The sequence below is a fragment of the Oratosquilla oratoria genome, chromosome 6, assembly GCF_046742065.1.
Source record: "Oratosquilla oratoria isolate Oo_2021 chromosome 6, ASM4674206v1, whole genome shotgun sequence".
NCBI lineage: Eukaryota > Metazoa > Arthropoda > Malacostraca > Stomatopoda > Squillidae > Oratosquilla > Oratosquilla oratoria.
The window spans coordinates 80,684,413-80,703,579 of record NC_134782.1 but is presented as its reverse complement, the minus strand read 5'-3'; the positions used below and the strand labels follow the sequence as shown (position 1 = coordinate 80,703,579).

Sequence of the window (19,167 nt, the reverse complement as noted above, 5' to 3'; positions counted from 1 at the left end):
CTCTTCCCCAAAGCCCCCTTCACCCCATCCATCCACCTCATCCTAGGACGTCCCTTCATGTTCACTCCCTCCACATCTGCCTTCCATACCTCTTTCTTCACTCATTCTTTCCATGTGTCCAAACCATCCTAATATTCTTTCATCAACCCTATCTCCCAGCTCCTTTTCCACCCCTGTTCTCCTCCTCACCTCCTCATTTCTCACTCTATCTAGCCTAGTAACCTCCATCATACTTCTCAGACACCTCATCCCAAACACATTCAAACTCCTTCTCTCTTCTTCTCTTATGTTCCACGTTTCTGCCCCATACAGTGCTGTTGGCACAATCACTCCTTCATACAGTCTCCCCTTAGCATCCATTCCCAAATGTCTATTCCTCATTACACTCTTTAATCCACCAAGGCATTTACTTGCTTCTCTCAATCTACATTCTACCTCCACCTTCACTCCACCTTTTCCCGCCACATTTGCACCCAAGTATCTAAAACTATCCACTTCCTCCAGTCGCTCTCCCTTAATGCTCACTTCCAGTCTACTGCCACTTTCACCCCTTGTACATCTCATCACCTTACTTTTACCCACATTTATCTTAACTTTCTTCTATCACATACTCTCCCAAACTCTGCCACCAACTTCCTCAATCCCTCCTCCGATCCTGCCACAAGTGCAGTGTCGTCCGCAAACAACAGCTGGCTCACCTCCCACTTTTCTCCATTTTCTTTAACCATCTCCAATCCCTTGCCCACTACCCTTGCATTTACCTCTTGCACTACCCCATCCATGTATAAGTTGAAGAGCCAGGGCGACATAACGCATCCTTGACGAAGTCCCACCTTTACCTCGAACCACTCACTCTCTCCATTTCCAATCCTGACACAAGCTCTACTACTCTCATAAAAACTCTTGACAGCTCCCAGAAACTTTCCTCCTATCCCGTATATCTGCATAACCTCCCACAGTGCCTTTCTGTCTACCCTATCACAAGCTTTTTCCAGATCCATAAAAGCCAAAAAAACATCCTTCCCTTTTCCTATAGCTTTCTCACATATCTGTCTTACCACAAAGATCTGATCTACACAACCTCTACCTGTTCTAAATCCACACTGTTCCTCACCAATTACTCCTTCTGTTCCTCTCCTAATCCTCTCAATCAAGATCCTCCCATAAGCCTTCCCAATTACACTTAACAAGCTAATCCCTCTGAAACTACTACATTCACACTTGTCCCCTTTTCCCTTGTAAAGAGGAACTATACAGGCACTCCTCCAGTCCTCCGGCTCTACCCTCTCTCCAGCAAACATTAAATAACCTCACCAACCTGTCCACCATCACTGTACCTCCCTTTTTCAGACATTCTGCATGGCATCCATCCAGACCAGGTGCCTTACCTGCTTTCATCATCTTAACAACTGCCTTCACCTCATCCTTCCTTATTTCTCCTCCATTCTCCTCACTCATCACTCTCATTTTCTTCGCATTTCCCACTGCAGCTATCTTTCCTTCCCTATCCTCCTTCACATTTAGCAACTCCCTAAAATATTCTGCCCATCTTCCCCTTACTGCCTTCTCTTCCATTATCATCTCTCCATCTGCACCTTTTACCTTTTCTTCTCTACTTGATTCGCCTCCTCTTCCTCTCCTAATTTCTTTCCAAAACATCTTTTTATTACTTTCAAAATTTTCTGTCATACTCTTACCCCATTTCACATCTGCTCTCCTCTTTGCAACCTTTACCTTTTGCTTTACTTCTCTTTTCTTTTCTTTGTACCTCTCATATGTCTCCCTCGTCCTATTTTGTAACCAATCTGTGTAAGCTCGCTTCTTCTCTTCTACAACCTTCTTTGTTTCCTCATCCCACCATTCACTACCCTTTCTTCTATTTCCCCCTGTCCTTCTTGTTCCACACACCATCTTTGCACACTTTATGACTCCCTCCTTGAACCATCCCCATTCCTCCTCCACACCCAGCTCTACTCTATCCTTTACTCCCTCCCACTCCTCCTTCAGCTTTTTTCCGTACTCCTTCTCCTTTTCCTTTCCATTCAAAGAGTTCACTCTAAGAATCTCCCTACCTTTTGTCCCTTTCCTCTTTCTCCATCTATCCTCCACTCTCAATTTACCTTCCACCAAAAAATGATCTGATATTCCCCCACCCTCTCCCCTTAGCACATGTACATCCTTAACTCTTCCTATCATAATCCTATTTACCACTACATAATCCATTATCGCTCTGTCTACCACCCTTCCCTCCACCACCCTCTCCCATGTGTACTTATGCTTGACTTTCTTCCGAAACATTGTATTTACTATCATCAACTCTCTTTCTAGACACATTTCCACCATCAACTCTCCACTACGATTCTTTCCTGGAACTCCACATTTCCCAACCACTCCATCGATTGGATCATTTCCTACCCTAGCATTAAGGTCTCCCAGTACTATTACATTGACATTTCTTCCTAAATCCTCTATGCACTCATTTAGATCTATCCAAAAGGCCTCCCTTTCTTCTACACTCTTCTCACTGCCAGGCCCATATGCACTTACAAAGACCCACATCTCCTTCCCCAGTTTCATTTTCAACCACATTATCCTTGAGGAAACCTCCTTCCACTCCACTACCCATTTACCTATCTCTTCACTTACTAGAATAGCCACCCCTTCCCTCCCTCGCCCTCTCTTCACTCCTGATAACCTCCCACTTACACTCACCCTTCCCTTTCAACTTAGTTTCACTCAAAGCCAACACATCCATCTTTCTTCTCACAAACATACTACCTATCTCTTCCCTTTTACTCTCATCTGTACCACATCCACGCACATTAAAAGACCCAAACCTTAGGGTGCTGGTCCGAGAACTTCCAGACCCTCTTATGCCTTCTCTTTTTTGTTTAGGAATGTCCCCTGTGGGGCTACAAGGAGAAGGATGCCTAGTCCCAATCCCCGTCCCTTTCTTCTCGCCTCTTACGATCCAAGTGGGAATACTTGGTGGCAGTATTCTTTTCCCCCACCACAGGGAATTCCCCCATAATAGAAAAAGAATACTCAGAGAAATGGTACAGGACAGCAACAAGGGGTTGGGGGACAGCATAACGGAGGGACAGTCGTAGTATAAAAGTGTCATCATTTCTCTATGAACAGAGTTTTCCTCTATCATAGACAAAATGATGTGTGACTCTGGTCCGTAGGGGCGCCCCATATAGACCCTAAAGTATCAACTGCATACTACTTTGCCACAATAACAAGCAGCCAATGTCGCAGACGGACAATATGTATATAAATATTAGATTCCGTTCACTTCGAACTGATGCGCAATTATCTTTACGTTTTCATTGTCTATATACATATCAATAGTAATAATGCCTTTAATAGTCTATATTAATTTTCATTATGAATTAATTTTCATTAGATTCATTAGAAAACAGAAGAAGAATAAAAGTCTACATTTATTCGACATATTCTACGAATTGTCGACACAGCGTCATCAGTAGCTTTTGTTTTCCACAATAGCAGACGAATTCTACAATTCGACAGCACAAGTGCTCACCTGTGGCTATGAACTCTGGACTTGTGCATCATAGATGGGTTAGTTTGATAGAAGGTTATGAACAAAGTTGACATTGAAAAACTAGAAATTAGTTGTGGAGTAGTTGGGTCAGTCATTTTTTGTATGGACTAGCCCATCAGTTTCATCAGTATTTCCACCACCTGAAAACTATTATAATCGTAATGGCTAATGCCCCTCACCACCACCTTTCATCCTGTTATTCTATGCTCTATTTTGTAAAGGACGTTTTGTTGATTTTTGGAAACCAGGGTGTGTAAAATTGCAGTTCTTAGTTGTTTGGAGATCGTGTAAAACACATGATAAGCCACATATCAAATTCGTTGGTTGGGTAAAACTATGAATTGACCATTGTAATTAATTTCTTGTAATTTATTTCAACTTTTTCATTTGCAGATGGGAATGATTGATGCACTCATTGCTGTTGCTGCAACAATGAGGTATGTAAGGTTAATAGTCACAATCTTTTATTAGTGGCAGGTGAGTTTTGATCTGCATTACAAAGCTATTGCCTAGGCCCTAGGCTAGGGCTAGGCCCAAGGTCAGTTGTAACATCAGTATTTCTTGCATTTTGTTAGCCATCTCTCCCCTCCTCTTCTAGCTGTGATGGCATAGAAACCATTTCACACCAATGCAATAGGGATAGAAATACAAATTTTATTCCACAGAAGTCTGGGAATGAGGACAAATACCACCTGAAGTGGGTTTTACAATGATACATGAGCAGTGGCGGCGCCAAGGGGGGGCTTGGGGGGGCTTGAGGGGCTCTTTAGCCCCCCCCCCATTAGCCCCCCCAACTGAAATGAGTAAATTGAAAATTTAAAACACTCATTGAAATTATTTTTATTAAGTGGAATTTTTAATTGCCAGGGCTAAAGATTTGTCAGCCATCAGTGCTAGCCCTACCATTAACCCCCTCCCCTTCTGAAATGAGGATAATATATGTGTATTATCATATTACTATTAGCCCCCCAAAATTTGCTCAGCCCCCCCTTAGCCTCCCCAACTAAACATTCCTGGCGCCGCCACTGTACATGAGCAACAGCTATGGTAGTGGCATTGCAAGTTTTCAAATTATTCAGTCTATTGTTAATTTTTTATTCTTACATAATTCTTGTCAAACATGGTGGGAGTGGATTTTGTGCCTTTGTTTTTGGCTACCTCCCTTGTAAGGAGGAAAAAGCTGTTGGTATGTATGTGTTCTCCCTTCATCACCCTTTCCCCCACTTAAGGAGATGCATATTAATTTTTACTTCCTTTTTGTGCAGAAACTTTTTGATTGGCTATGTGCTGCTTTTTTTTTTTTTTTTTTTTTCTCCCCAGACATTTCTTCTCTCCTTGCTCTTGTGCTTACATTCTCTTCTCTCCAGATTGAGATAGGCTTTCACATACACATGCCTGCTATACAAGTCACATGCACACGGGCCATAATATAGCGTCTCAAATGGTTCAGCTAGAAAATGCTGGATCCAAATTTTATATGATGAGAATATTGACAAGCATATGTCTGATAACATGATGCTAATTTTTAACCTGAGTTAAGTGTTCAACTAAATTTTATTTGCAAATGTTTCGGAAATTTGACATTTGAAATCTTTGCAGGTCTGAATAGAACCTGGGACTCCCAAATGCCATCAAGGTAAGCATACCCCAGTGTTTATACTAAATGTAGATTTGCTGATTATTGGTCCCTTGACATGGAAGAGAAGTATACTCTAGACCAGTGTTTCTCAACCTTTTTACCCTTGCGTAGCCTTTAAAATAAATTCCATTCTCCATTCACCCGTCTTCTGTCCTCTCCCGTCCTTCCTCAACAGATATTCCCCTCTTCCCCAAAGCCCCCTTTGCATTACGTATATGAAATTAAATAAAAAAAAATCAAAAGTGCATTAGCTTATCTCGCTTGTTCTTGCGGAACCCTTAGGGTTCTGGGGAACCCTGGTTGAGAAACACTGCTCTAGACAACCAAAATCAAATGTGCCATGACCCGAGATTGAGACCTTGATGGATGAAATGATTGTCTTGCTGCATTGCTTATGATCTGCGGACAGGGATGGCTCTCTGTCCACAAGGTGTAATAAGTCATTCTTTCACCCTGTATGTTGATAACCCCAGGAAATGTGATCAAGCTTGTTCATGGAATATGGGGATCCCTCAGATACAACTACAAATATAGTTGTATCTGAGGGATCCCCATAAACTTTATCAATACACTTGATCACAAAACAAACACCAGCAAATTGTACAAAACACTCAACAGCATCACACTATCCAACACTAACACTACACGCTCTCACGCAGCAATAATCACAACAACAGATAATCTACCCTCAAACAGACAACAAGCAAACGCACTCATACGTCATTTTGCACAGACGAGCCATCTTACATCTCACCCTGACGACCGACGCACCATTCGACGTAAGAAAGACTTTCCCACAGACTCAGACTATACACCCTTCATAGACAGTCAGACAAAACTCATAATGCATAGTCTCAAGCACTCATCTGCCTGTGGCCCTGATAACATAAGCAACATCCACCTAAAACACATTGGACCACAAGGTATACACGCACTCACAAACATTGCAAACTACAGCTATTCACACAACACTATACCCGACATCTGGAAGCATGGTAAAATAATCACCATCCCAAAACCGAACAAAGACCCAACAATCCCATCATCGCACCGCCCAATCACACTTCTCTGCACCCCCTCTAAAGTCATTGAACGCCTAATACTTAAACTTGTCACACCATATATTCCCCTTGCTGACTCACAACACGGTTTTAGGCCACTACACTCCACAAACACTCTTCTGACAAACCTCACACAAAGAATTTTTGATGGCATCAATTCAGATAGGCCCCACCACAGAACACTTCTTATAACATTGGACATTAGTAAAGCTTTTGATGCTATCCCCCGCCACAACCTAACAAATAAAATATATAACACAGACATGCACAATAACACCAAAAGATGGCTGGCCAATTATCTGGCAGGCAGGAATGCTCATGTGTCATATAATGGCCAATCATCGCACATCAGAAACATTAAGAACGGAGTACCGCAGGGCTCAGTTCTATCCCCCACATTATTTAATCTATACATGCATGACTTACCCACGCCAGACACCTCAGAAATACAAATCTCTTCTTACGCAGACGACATAACAATCACATGCACACATCGTAACACAGACAAAGCTGCAGAAATAATCCAGCCTTACCTTGACACACTCAACACATGGTTCATCACAAACAGACTCAAAATAGCTCCAACCAAATCTACAGCAACACTTCTCACCAACTGGACAAAAGAACACAAATACATACCTCATCTCTACATCAACAACACTCTAATACCACACACAAACACACCGAAAATTCTTGGTGTAACATACGATACATCCATGTCTTTCAAACAACACCTCACAAACATAAAAAACAAATGCACACCTAGACTTAACGCACTTAAGTCAATCACTGGAACAACATTTGGACAAAACAAAGAAACTAATATAACAATATACAAACAATGTATACGCTCAATGATGAATTATGCGAGCCTTGCATGGGCTCCTAATCTCAGTGAGACACACCACAACACCCTTCAAATCATACAAAACAAAGCCCTAAAAACAATTACAGGCTGCACAAATACATCACCTACAGACCATTTACACCATGAAACAAAAGTCCTCAAAGTCAAGGAACACCTCGACATGAGAGGCACACAAACACTTGCTGCAGCCACCACAAACACATCACACCCGTTACACTACATAGCAGAACACCCACACACACCAAGAAACATTAAAACTACACCCAAAGACCTTTATTACACAAAGATACTCTCTTCTCTTCCTCCACAACCACCAAATACCAGCCTCCGGAAACATATTCATAATCATATCACTCACCGCTCCATTAACACACTGAAAGACAACAAACTGCTGCATGCCAGACCCCCTGATATCCACCCTTCTGAATCCTCTCTCCCACGTAAGGACAGAGTCCACTTGGCCAGACTGCGATGCGGTCACCACCCAGCACTTCAAAGCTACCAGAGGAGGCTGGACGACCGTGTTGTGAACAGCTGCCCAGGATGTAACACTTCACCCCATACCATACAACACATAATGGAAGACTGCATTATACACAATCATGCACGCAAACAACACAACATACACTCTATAAAGGATTTGTGGGAAAACCCAGTCTCGGCTGTGGCCTTCCTTGGGGAGACGGGACTGCTCGGACAGACAGTCTAGGGAACGACAACAACAACAACTACAAATATAAAGAGGATTCTTGCATCCTTGTATGCTTGCACCTTGTTATGCTAATGTCAGCATCATCATGTACTAGTTGTTGTAATATAAGGTTGTAAGAATGGTTGTAGTTGGGAGATGCTAGGAGTGTCGAGTTCCACAGGGAACTGGCCAGCAAGAATAAAGTGGGTGAGGAGGGTTTTGCTGTGGAGTTGCCCTTTTGATGCATTGTCTTAAACCCAAGTAGTGATGGGAGCAGGATAACTTTATCTGTAAGCATTGGTAAATGGTGCTTAACCCATCGCCCATAATTCTAAAGAGGGAAAGTACCTTTGGTGCAAGTTATGCATATGTGAAGGTTGTGGAATATTGAGCCAATTTGATCTTAAATAAGGAGAGTATTGACAAGCATATGTCTGACCATATGATGCCAAGCATATAGTCCAAGTTTAGCATTTAGTAAGATTGTGGAAGTGGATGTGTAAAAGTTTTAACAGAATGAAATCTGCAGGTTTGGAGTGATGAGAATGGGAAGCAATCTGTAGTTTACACAATACAAGTATACTAGAATCCACTAACTTTACTTGAAATAGTCTTGAGGCATGGAATAGAAATCTCGCTGCCAATATTTTTTCCCCCCACATAAGGGAGGTAGCCAAATCAAAGGCGCATACCCGCTTTCATCCACCACCCTTTCCCCTCCTCACATAATAGCTCATGAGTAAATAAAGAGTTTCATAAATCTTCCAGATCTCCCAAAACCGTTCAGTTCATTATCCCACAATTTGTTGGTTGTGCAGTCCCAAAGCAGCTGGCAGTGGGTCCTTGGTACCTCCATTGATTACTAGAGAGAAGCGTGTTACATTAGTCGCTAATTGGAGGAGGCCTCTTGATACCTGTCAGCTCTTGCATTCAAAGGTAGAAGAAATGCAGAGCAAATTGATGAGATCTTGGGACAAGTCTGAAGAAGTTGAAGATAGCAGGGAAGTGACTCTTAGGTCCTTGTAGGCCATTGTTGACCCACACCTATTGATACCACTGAACAAATCCTAAATTGTAATAGTTACATGATGTGTGTAGGTTGCATTTGCTTTTTATACCAAAGTTGCACTCAAATTTCACTAGCATATTTTTTCCTTTCAGAATGTGGTGAATCTTCAGTCTGCAATAAGGTTTGTACTTGTGCTGTGGTTTAATTTTATTGCATCTCTAATAATGATGATAATTGAAATCCTTGATTTCACTGAGAGTAAGTCAAAAGGATTCTGACAAGATTACATAATGTATTATGTGAGGTATTAGTACTGTGGCCTCAATTTGTCATTGGTTTGTTTCAGGTTGCTTGGAGAAACAAAAGAGTGCTGGTGAGCAACTAAGGGAAAAATACCAGACAAACCACAAGAGAAATATGGGAAGTTGTGAAGGATAAGAGAAGCTAGACGAAGAATGGGTACGTTTCAAGATAGTACAGTACACTAAAATGGGTTGAAAGTGGGAGGGAGCAGTTGGTGGGATTAAGTTTGATGGCAGAGTAGAACTAAGATAACCTACAAAATGTACAGATGAGGGAAGTGAAACTAGAGGACAGGGAGGCTGAGAATGAAGTAGGCTGTGCGATTGGTGAGGAATTGAATTGTTTTTGGAAAGGAGGGAAGAATGAGAAGGGTTAAGTTGGGTTGAGAGAAGGTAAAGGATGCTGTTGGATAGGTATGACAGTGGAGAGAGGGATAGAATATTGTTGGGTTCTTAAATTTAGAAAGAGAAGGTTTAGTGGCAATAGTTGGTAGGAAAGGATAGGATTGTAGAAGGTGGGAGAGGAGAGAGAGCATTGAAAGCTGGGAAGTTGTCAGTTGGGTGTCTGAGGAAGGGTAATGGGTGGCAGGAACTTGTACTTAGGGTAGGGAAGTGTTCCAGAGTGGAGTAATAGGTGTAGTTTCCCCGCACAAAGAATATGGGAAATGTGTTGACTTGTTGGTAAGGTGTGCAATTGAATGTCTCCGATCCTGCCACAAGCGCAGTGTCATCCGCAAACAACAGCTGGCTCACCTCCCACTTTTCTCCATTTTCTTTAACCATCTCCAATCCCTGACCCACTACCCTTGCATTTACCTCTCGCACTACCCCATTCATGTATAAGTTGAACAGCCAGGGTGACATAACGCATCCTTGACGAAGTCCCACCTTTACCTCAAACCACTCACTGTCTCCATTTCCAATCCTGACACAAGCTCTACTATTCTCATAAAAACTCTTGATGGCTCCGAGAAGCTTTCCTCCTATCCCGTATATCCGCAAAACCTCCCACAGTGCCTTCCTGTCTACCCTGTCATAAGCCTTTTCCAGATCCATAAAAGCCCAAAAAACATCCTTCCCCTTTCCTATAGCTTTCTCACATATCTGTCTTACCACAAAGATCTGATCTACACAACCTCTACCTGTCCTAAATCCACACTGTTCCTCACCAATTACTCCTTCTGTTACTCTCCTAATCCTCTCAACCAAGATCCTCCCATAAGCCTTCCCAACTACACTCAACAAGCTAATCCCTCTGAAACTACTACATTCACACTTGTCCCCTTTTCCCTTGTAAAGAGGAACTATACAGGCACTCCTCCAGTCCTCCGGCACTCTACCTTCTCTCCAACAAACATTAAATAACCTCACCAACCAGTCCACCATCGCTGTACCTCCCTTTTTCAGACATTCCGCATGGCATCCATCCAGACCAGGTGCCTTACCTGCTTTCATCATCTTAACAACTGCCTTCACTTCATCCTTCCTTATTTCTCCTCCATCCTCCTCATTCATTACTCTCATTTTCTTCGCACTTCCCACTGCAGCAATCTTTCCTTTCCTATCCTCCTTCACATTAAGCAACTCCCTAAAATATTCTGCCCATCTTCCCCTCACTGCCATCTCTTCCATTATCATCTCTCCATCTGCACCTTTTACCTTTTCTTCTCTACTTGATTCGCCTCCTCTTCCTCTCTTAATTTCTTTCCAAAACGTCTTTTTATTACTTTCAAAATTTTCTGTCAAACTCTTACCCCATTTCACATCTGCTCTCCTCTTTGCAACCTTTACCTTTTGCTTTACTTCTCTTTTCTTCTCTTTGTACCTCTCATATGACTCCCTCGTCCTATTTTGTAACCAATCTGTGAAAGCTCGCTTCTTCTCTTCTACAACCTTCTTTGTTTCCTCATCCCACCATTCACTACCCTTTCTTATATATATATATATATATATATATATATATATATATATATAAAAATATATATATATATATATTTCTTTTCTAACATTTTTCCTTACCAATTACGTTTTCTTTCACCTGATTTACTATGGTAGACAACCTTTTTCGTTCAGCTCTCTCGCCTCTCTGCACGTTGTAGTCAAATAGTTTCTGTCTGGTTTACCAAAAATCACTTATATAAAGAAAGAAATATCATGCGAGGTGTGTAGATACTTTCTGACTTTGACCCTATCTACGGGTGCCGTTCCCGTCTTTAGGCATTTTTTTCCCCCAAAAATGTCTCATTTATAAGACCATTTCAACTCCTTCAATATAATCATATTAAATTATTAAATAAGCACACGAATAAATTATCAACCAACTAAACAAACAACAGAAAAGAAACAATGGATTAAATAGATAAAGTTTATAATACAAAGAAATAAAAAGATAAATGAAAAAGTTGATGATAATACATTATATATTACACACACACACAAACACACACACACATACACACACACACACACACACACACACACGCACGCACACACACACATACCCACACACACACACACACAAACACACACACACACACACACACACACACACACACAAACACACACACACACACACACACACAAACACACACACACTCACACACACACACACACACACACACACACACACACACACACACACACACACACACACACACACACACAAACACACACACTCACACACACACACACACACACACACAGACACACACACACACACACACACACACACACACACACACTCACACACACACACACACACACAGACACACACACACACACACACACACACACACAAACACACACACTCACACACACACACACACACACACACACAGACACACACACACACACACACACACACACACACACAAACACACACACTCACACACACACACACACACACAGACACACACACACACACACACACACACATACATACATACACGCTCATCGAAGCAACACCGCTCGTCGTCGCGCGACCAAGAAGAAGAGGATTTACGACGAAAAAGGAAAACCTGGTTTGTACTGTAGGGGTGGGGAGTGAACGTGAGTGCCCGAAATGGTATCTATGCAGTGCTAGTTAATTGTGTTAACTCGAAATTAGCAAAAATGAATGAAAACGACTCGAAAGCCAGTTGCGAATCAGAGCCATCTGGAGGCAATCCACTGAACCGCGATGTAAACAATAAACAAAGCACCACGTGTTACGACAATGATTTCTTAGGGTTTGGTAAGTACGAAAGAAAGAACTTAAGTAGATTATTAGAGATAGAGAGAGAGATGAGCAAAAATAGGACTCGGTGGGAAAATGAAATCATGGACTTAAGAAAAGAGGTCATTGGTTTAATTGATTGTTTATCTAAGACTAACCATGAAATTTCTGACCTGAAAAAAGCTAACTTGGATCTTACAAACGAAATTAAAGAAATGAAAAGAGACATAAATGAACTGAAGAATGATAATGAAAAGAAGAAAACTAATGATAATAATAGCGAAAATCTAAAGCAGGAAGTGAACAACAAATTACAAGAATTGACACAAAAGATCGAAGAAAACTTAGGTGGGGACAGTATCCAGGAAATTAAGAAGTGGAAAGAAAATATTGAAAATAAAGAAATTGCTTTCAAAGAAATAGTCAAGCAGCAAATGCAAGATAATGCAAAAGACACAATCATTCAAGTGATTAACGAAAAAGCAAATTGGGTCAGGGACACAGTAGATAGGAAGAAATGTATTGTGGTTTATGGGCTTAAAGAAAAACAAGGATTGGCGAGGTACATGAGAGAAAAAGAAGAAAAAGAGACAGCAGTAGAAATCCTTAATGAAATTCAGGGGGGAGATAGTGATTCAGGCACAGACTTAGAAGAGACTTACAGAATTGGTCGCTATACTAAGGATAGGAATCGACCTCTAAAGATAAAACTAAGGTCACAAGTGGTAGTAGAAGACATATTTGAAAAAGTAGGTAACTTGGCAAAGAGTGAAAAATACAATAAGATATGGATAAAAAGAGAAATGAGTACTGAGGAATTAGAAAAAGAAAGGGCGCTAAGAGAAGAAGCAAAGGAAAAAAACTTGAAAAGATCAGAGACAGAATGCAAAGAATTCCAGTGGAGAGTAATAGACTTGAGATTAAGACAATGGCGCTTCAAAACGAACAAAACAAGGGAAGAAGAAACCAGGGAGAAGGAAGAAAATTAAAAGTGGCCTATACCAACATTGACGGACTAATTTCGGGACTGAACGAACTCAATGATTATCTGTTAGAAGCAAAACCAGACATAATGGGAATTGTAGAGACTAAACTAAGAGGTGAAATACCATCCACTGTTATCGGACAAGGTTTATACAACTACTGGATAAAAAACAGGGACAAGAAACAGGGAGGGGGAATCATGTTCTTGGCCAAGAAAGACCTAAAGGTGACAAAAATTGCAGAGGGCAAAGGTAATGCTGAATTGATCATGATAAAAGTCGAAGGCAAGAATATGAAAAGTAGAAAGTTTGTGGTGACTTATGTGCCTCCAAAAACAAGCGCTTGGAAAGAAATTGAACATAAAAAAATGCTAGATGACACAAGAAAATCACTCAATGAGATACTAATGGGTAAGGGTAATCTGGTAGTTATGGGGGACTTCAATTGCAAAGAAATTTGTTGGGACAGCATGACAGTGCAAGGAGGAGATGACTCGTGGGGCAATGTACTGCTAGATATGACCATGGAGTACACAATGACCCAATGGGTCCATGAAAACACAAGGTACAGAAATAATGAAGAGCCATCGAAACTAGATCTAATATTTACAACAGAGCCTGAAATAGTGCATAAAGTCCAGTATGAGACACCAATTGGAAAGAGTGACCATGTACTCATCGAAACTATACTAAAGGAAGAAATAGACATAGAGAGGAACGAAAAGCATAGGAAAGGAAGACTGAGGTACAACAAAACAGACTTTACAAAACTAAAGACATTCTTCCGGAATGCAAACTGGGAAATATTTTACAGGGAAGAAACAGCAGTGGAAGAGAAATGGAATATATTGATGGAAAACTACAATGAAGGGGTAAACAGGCATGTACCAAGACAAAAGCGAGAGAGAGAGTACATTAAATGTTGGTTCAACAAAAGATGCAGTGAGGCAAAAGACAGAAGGGACAAAGCTTGGAAAAAGTGGAGAAAAGACAAAAAACAAAGCAAATGGCAAATTTATGTTAACTATAGAAATGAGTATGTTAATGTGAGAAGAGAGGAGAAAAGGAACCATGAGAAGGATATTATAGACAAATGCAAAGAGCAACCCAAACTATTCTATCGGTATGTGAATGGTAAACTTAAAAACAAACAGGAATTGGTGAAACTATGCCAAGGAAACATAGAATACACAGAAGATTTAGAGATGGCCGAAGTCATGAACAATCACTTTAAATCTGTTTTCACCAGAGAGAAAATACCGAATTGTGACATAGACAAAAACAAGAAATCTCCCCTCATGAATGAGTTTACAGCATCACTAAAGGAAATATCAGAACATTTATCAAGGCTGGATGTCAGAAAATCACATGGCCCGGACGGTATTGCAAATTGGATTCTAAAGGAGTGCAAAGAAGAACTAACAGACAAAATACACATCTTAATAAACAGCTCACTCAAAGAAGGAAAGATACCCGAGGACTGGAAAAACGCTAACATTGTACCAATACACAAAGGAGGAAACAAAGAAGAACCCACCAACTATAGGCCAGTATCACTAACAAGCACCATTGCCAAAATTTGTGAGAAAATAATCAAGAATAGATGGGTAAAACATCTGGAAGACAATGACATATTAAACCCAAGACAATTCGGATTCAGACAAGGAAGATCATGCTCCACAAACTTAATATGCTTTTACTCAAGACTAATAGACATAGTGCAAGAAAGAAATGGATGGGCTGATTGTGCATTCCTAGACTTGCAAAAAGCCTTTGACAAAGTACCACACAGAAAACTACTAAAAAAACTGGAACACATAGGAGGAATACAGGGAAACCTACTAAAATGGATAGAGGACTTTCTGACTGGTAGAAAGATGAGAGTAGTGCTCAGAGAAAAATATTCAGACTGGAAAGAGGTGATCAGTGGAGTACCGCAAGGATCTGTGCTGGCACCAATAATGTTTGCTATCTATATGAATGACATGGATGAGGACGTGAACTGCTACATGAGCTTCTTTGCCGATGACGCCAAACTGCTAAGGAAAATAGAAACTGATGAGGACTGTGAAGCACTGCAAGAAGACCTAAATAGGGTATGGAACTGGAGTCAGAAATGGGAAGTGGACTTTAATACGAAGAAGTGTAGCATAATGGAGTTTGGAAAAAGCAAAAACAGAATATCAGGACAATATACAATTGGAACCAAAGAAGTAAAGAAAGTAGGATCCGAAAAAGATTTGGGAGTAATTATCACGAACGACTTGTCCTATGATATACAGATTAACAAAATTGTCGGGGAGACTTACAACTTGCTAAGATCAATAAAAGTGGCGTTTACATACTTGGACGAAGACATGATGAAAAAAATATTGGTTACATTGATAAGGCCTAGATTAGAGTATGCAGCGACATTGTGGTCCCCCAGTACCAAAAAGAATATAAAGAAAATAGAAAGAATCCAAAGAGCAGCTACAAAAATGGCACCTGCACTTGCAAACCTATCATACGAGGAGAGATTGGCTAAACTGGAGTTACCGACACTGGAGCAAAGAAGAGAGAGAGGTGACCTATTGACCATCTACAGAATCATGAAAGGCACAGAGGTACTCGATAGTGAGAACTTACTTAACTGGGACAAAAGAAACACAAGAGGACATGGAAAGAAAATAAAAAAACATAGCTATAGAAGAGAACTGAAGAAAAACAGTTTTCCTCATAGAGTTTTGGACACTTGGAACAAACTGGACAATGAAATAGTATGCGCAAAAACCATTCATGAGTTTAAAAACAAACTAGACACTGCAAGATACAAAGGCGGGACAACACGAGCATAGCTCCCCTTCCCGCAAAATACAACTAGGTAAATACAACTAGGTAAATACACACACACACACACACACACACACACACAAGCGCACACACACATATATATATATATATATATATATATATATATGTATATATATATATATATATATATATATGTATATATATATATATATATATATATGTATTGCAGTAATTCATAAGGCCCACATGGAAATAATTTGCAGAAAAAACACTGGGAACGTTTTTGTCTATTTAAGACATTATCAAGGAATACACAGTTACAGAGGCATAGGTGGATATATATATATACATAAAGTAGTAGACAAGCTAGGAAACATGGGAAGGACACACAAGGTGCTTCATAACCAGGATGAGAAGTGTTTACTTTTAAGGACATTTGGTCATATGACGTTACATCACCCCGGCCTGGTAACACTTGAAACATTCTTTTACAATTTTCTTAATAATAAAATCATCAAGTTTATATAAACCTAAACTTAAATTAATATTTTGATCGAAGGTATGCTTAATGTGACTGGATTCGATAATGTTTCTTTCTAATAAAGATCTACAAGAAATTATTTCATTAGAATTATCCCAGTCAATAGGATGGTTGTGGTCTCTTACATGAACAAAAAGGACACTGGAACTTTGCCCACTCCTTACAATATACTTGTGTTGATTTATCCTTGTTTGTAAGTCTGGCCAGTTTGGCCGATATAAAATTTGTTACATTTAAGGCATGGAATAGAGTAAACACAACCCTTATTTATTTCAGGTTCTTTTCTTCACTTATCAAATCGTACAAGACTAAACTCCGTCTTCATTTCTTGAAAACCTGCCTACAAGAACAGATTGTGCCTAAATCGATTTTGAACAATCGACTGTTGAGGATGTGTCATAAACCCTTTCAAGAATTTAATCGCATAATCTTACAGAAGTATATTGATACAATAAAAATTGAATATGTTATGGTTGCCAAAGGGTTTTGCAATTTAAAAAAAATTTGGTGATGTGTCTACTCAAAACATCAACATCAGCAAGGGTTTTGTATATGCTTCTTTATCAGCAAATGGTATTCCAAATTGCTCTAAAAGGTTTTTTAAGTCTTACCTGGAGTTGAAAAGAGATGAACAGTTACACACTACTAAAGCTGATAAAAGCAATTGCATTGTCATTCTTAACAAATTAGATTACATTGAAAAAATGGGAACATTATTGGGAGATTGTGAAACATGTACAAAACTTACTAGAAACCCGTTGGAATCTGTAAATAGTGAGTTTAATCGTAATGTTAAAATATTTTGAAAGGGTGTGAAGATCTGATAAAACATTTTTCTTCTTTGTCCCCTTCCTTGCCTTACATGTATGGATTGATTAAAATCCATAAACCTGTTTATCCAGTTAGACCTATCATCAGTTCCACAGGATCCGTCACTTACAATTTATCCAAATGGCTTGTTACTATTTTGAGTCCTTTAGTGGGTACAATATCTTTCCCCATGTCACAAATAATGTTGATTTCATTAATTATTTCAATAATCTAGAAATTGGTTATGATTTTAAACTAGTTAGTTTTGATATAACTACCTATCCCAAACCTACAATGCTCTTTACCAATTACTCCCTCTGTTCCTCTCCTAATCCTCTCAATCAGGAGGCTCCTATAAACCTTCACAACTACACTCAACAAACTGATCCCTCTGAAACTACTACACTCACACTTTTTCCTTTTTCCCTTGTAAAGTGGAACTATACAGGCACTTCTCCAGTCCTTCGGCACTCGACCCTCTCTTAGACAAACATTAAACAACCGCACCAGCCAATCCACCATCACTGTACCTCCTTTATAAGACACTCCGCATGTCACCCATCCAACCCAGGTGCCTTACCTGATCTCATCATTTCAATAACTGCTTTCACCTCATTTTTCCTTATTTATCTTCCATTTTCCTCACTCATCACAGTCATTTTCGTAGTGCTTCCCATTGCAACTACCTTTCCCTTCATATTCTCCTTCACATTTAGCAGTTCCCTAAAATACTCTCCCCATCTTCATCTTACTGCTTTCTCTTCCATTATCATCTCTCCATCTTCACCTTTTACCTTTTCTTCTCTACTTGATTCGCCTCCTCTTCCTCTCTTAATTTCTTACCAACACCTCTTTTCATTACTTTAATAAAAAAAATTGTAATACTCTTATCTCATTTCACATCTGCTCTCCCCTTTGCCTTCTTTATCTTATGCTTTACTTTTCTTCTCTTGTCTCTGTACCTCTCATATGATTCTCTCGTCCTATTTTGTAACCAACCTGTGAATGCTTGTATCTTTTCTTCTCCAGCCTTCTTTGCTTTATTATCCCACCATTTACTACCCTTCCTTCTATTTCCTCCCGTCCTCCTTGTTGCACACACCATCTTTGCACATCTTGTCATTTCCTCCTTGAAACATCCCCATTCCTCCTCCACTCCTAGTTCTACTCTATCCTTCACTCTCTCCCACTCCTCTCTCAGCCTCTTCATGTACTCCTTCTACTTTTCTTTCTCATTTAAGCAGTTTACTCTAAGCACCTACTTACCTTCTGTCCTTTTCCTCTTTCTCCATCTATCCTCTACTCTCAACTTACGTTCCACCAAAAATTATTTGATATTTCCCCATTCTCTTCCTTTAGAACATGTACATCCAAAACTCTTCCTATTCTTCTCCCGGTTACCACTGTATAGTTTATTAAAGCCCTTTCTACCACCCTTCCACCCACCTCCCTGTCCCATGTGTACTTATGCTTGGCTTTTTTCCTAAACACTGTGTATGTTATCATCAACTCTCTTTCTAGACACATCTCCACCATTATCTCTCCACTACGATTTTTTTTTTCTGGAACTTAACACTTCCCAACCACTCCGTCTATTGGTTCTACCCTACCATTGAGATTCCCCAGTACCATTACATTGACATTTCTCACTAAACCCTCTATGCACTCATTTAAATCTATCCAAAAAC

General features: G+C 40.1%; 2 long non-coding RNA genes across 2 annotated transcripts in view; both read left to right on the top strand.

Annotated features, from left to right (window-relative positions):
* LOC143026651 (uncharacterized) overlaps positions 1-19,167 on the top strand; it is a 286,616-nt gene that overhangs the window by 178,802 nt on the left and 88,647 nt on the right. The gene's annotated exons all lie outside the window — the stretch shown is intronic.
* LOC143026216 (uncharacterized) lies at positions 3,477-9,764 on the top strand. Its single transcript, XR_012966458.1, has 4 exons — positions 3,477-3,585; positions 3,962-4,005; positions 8,989-9,017; positions 9,183-9,764. It is a non-coding gene; the product is annotated as an uncharacterized LOC143026216 (long non-coding RNA).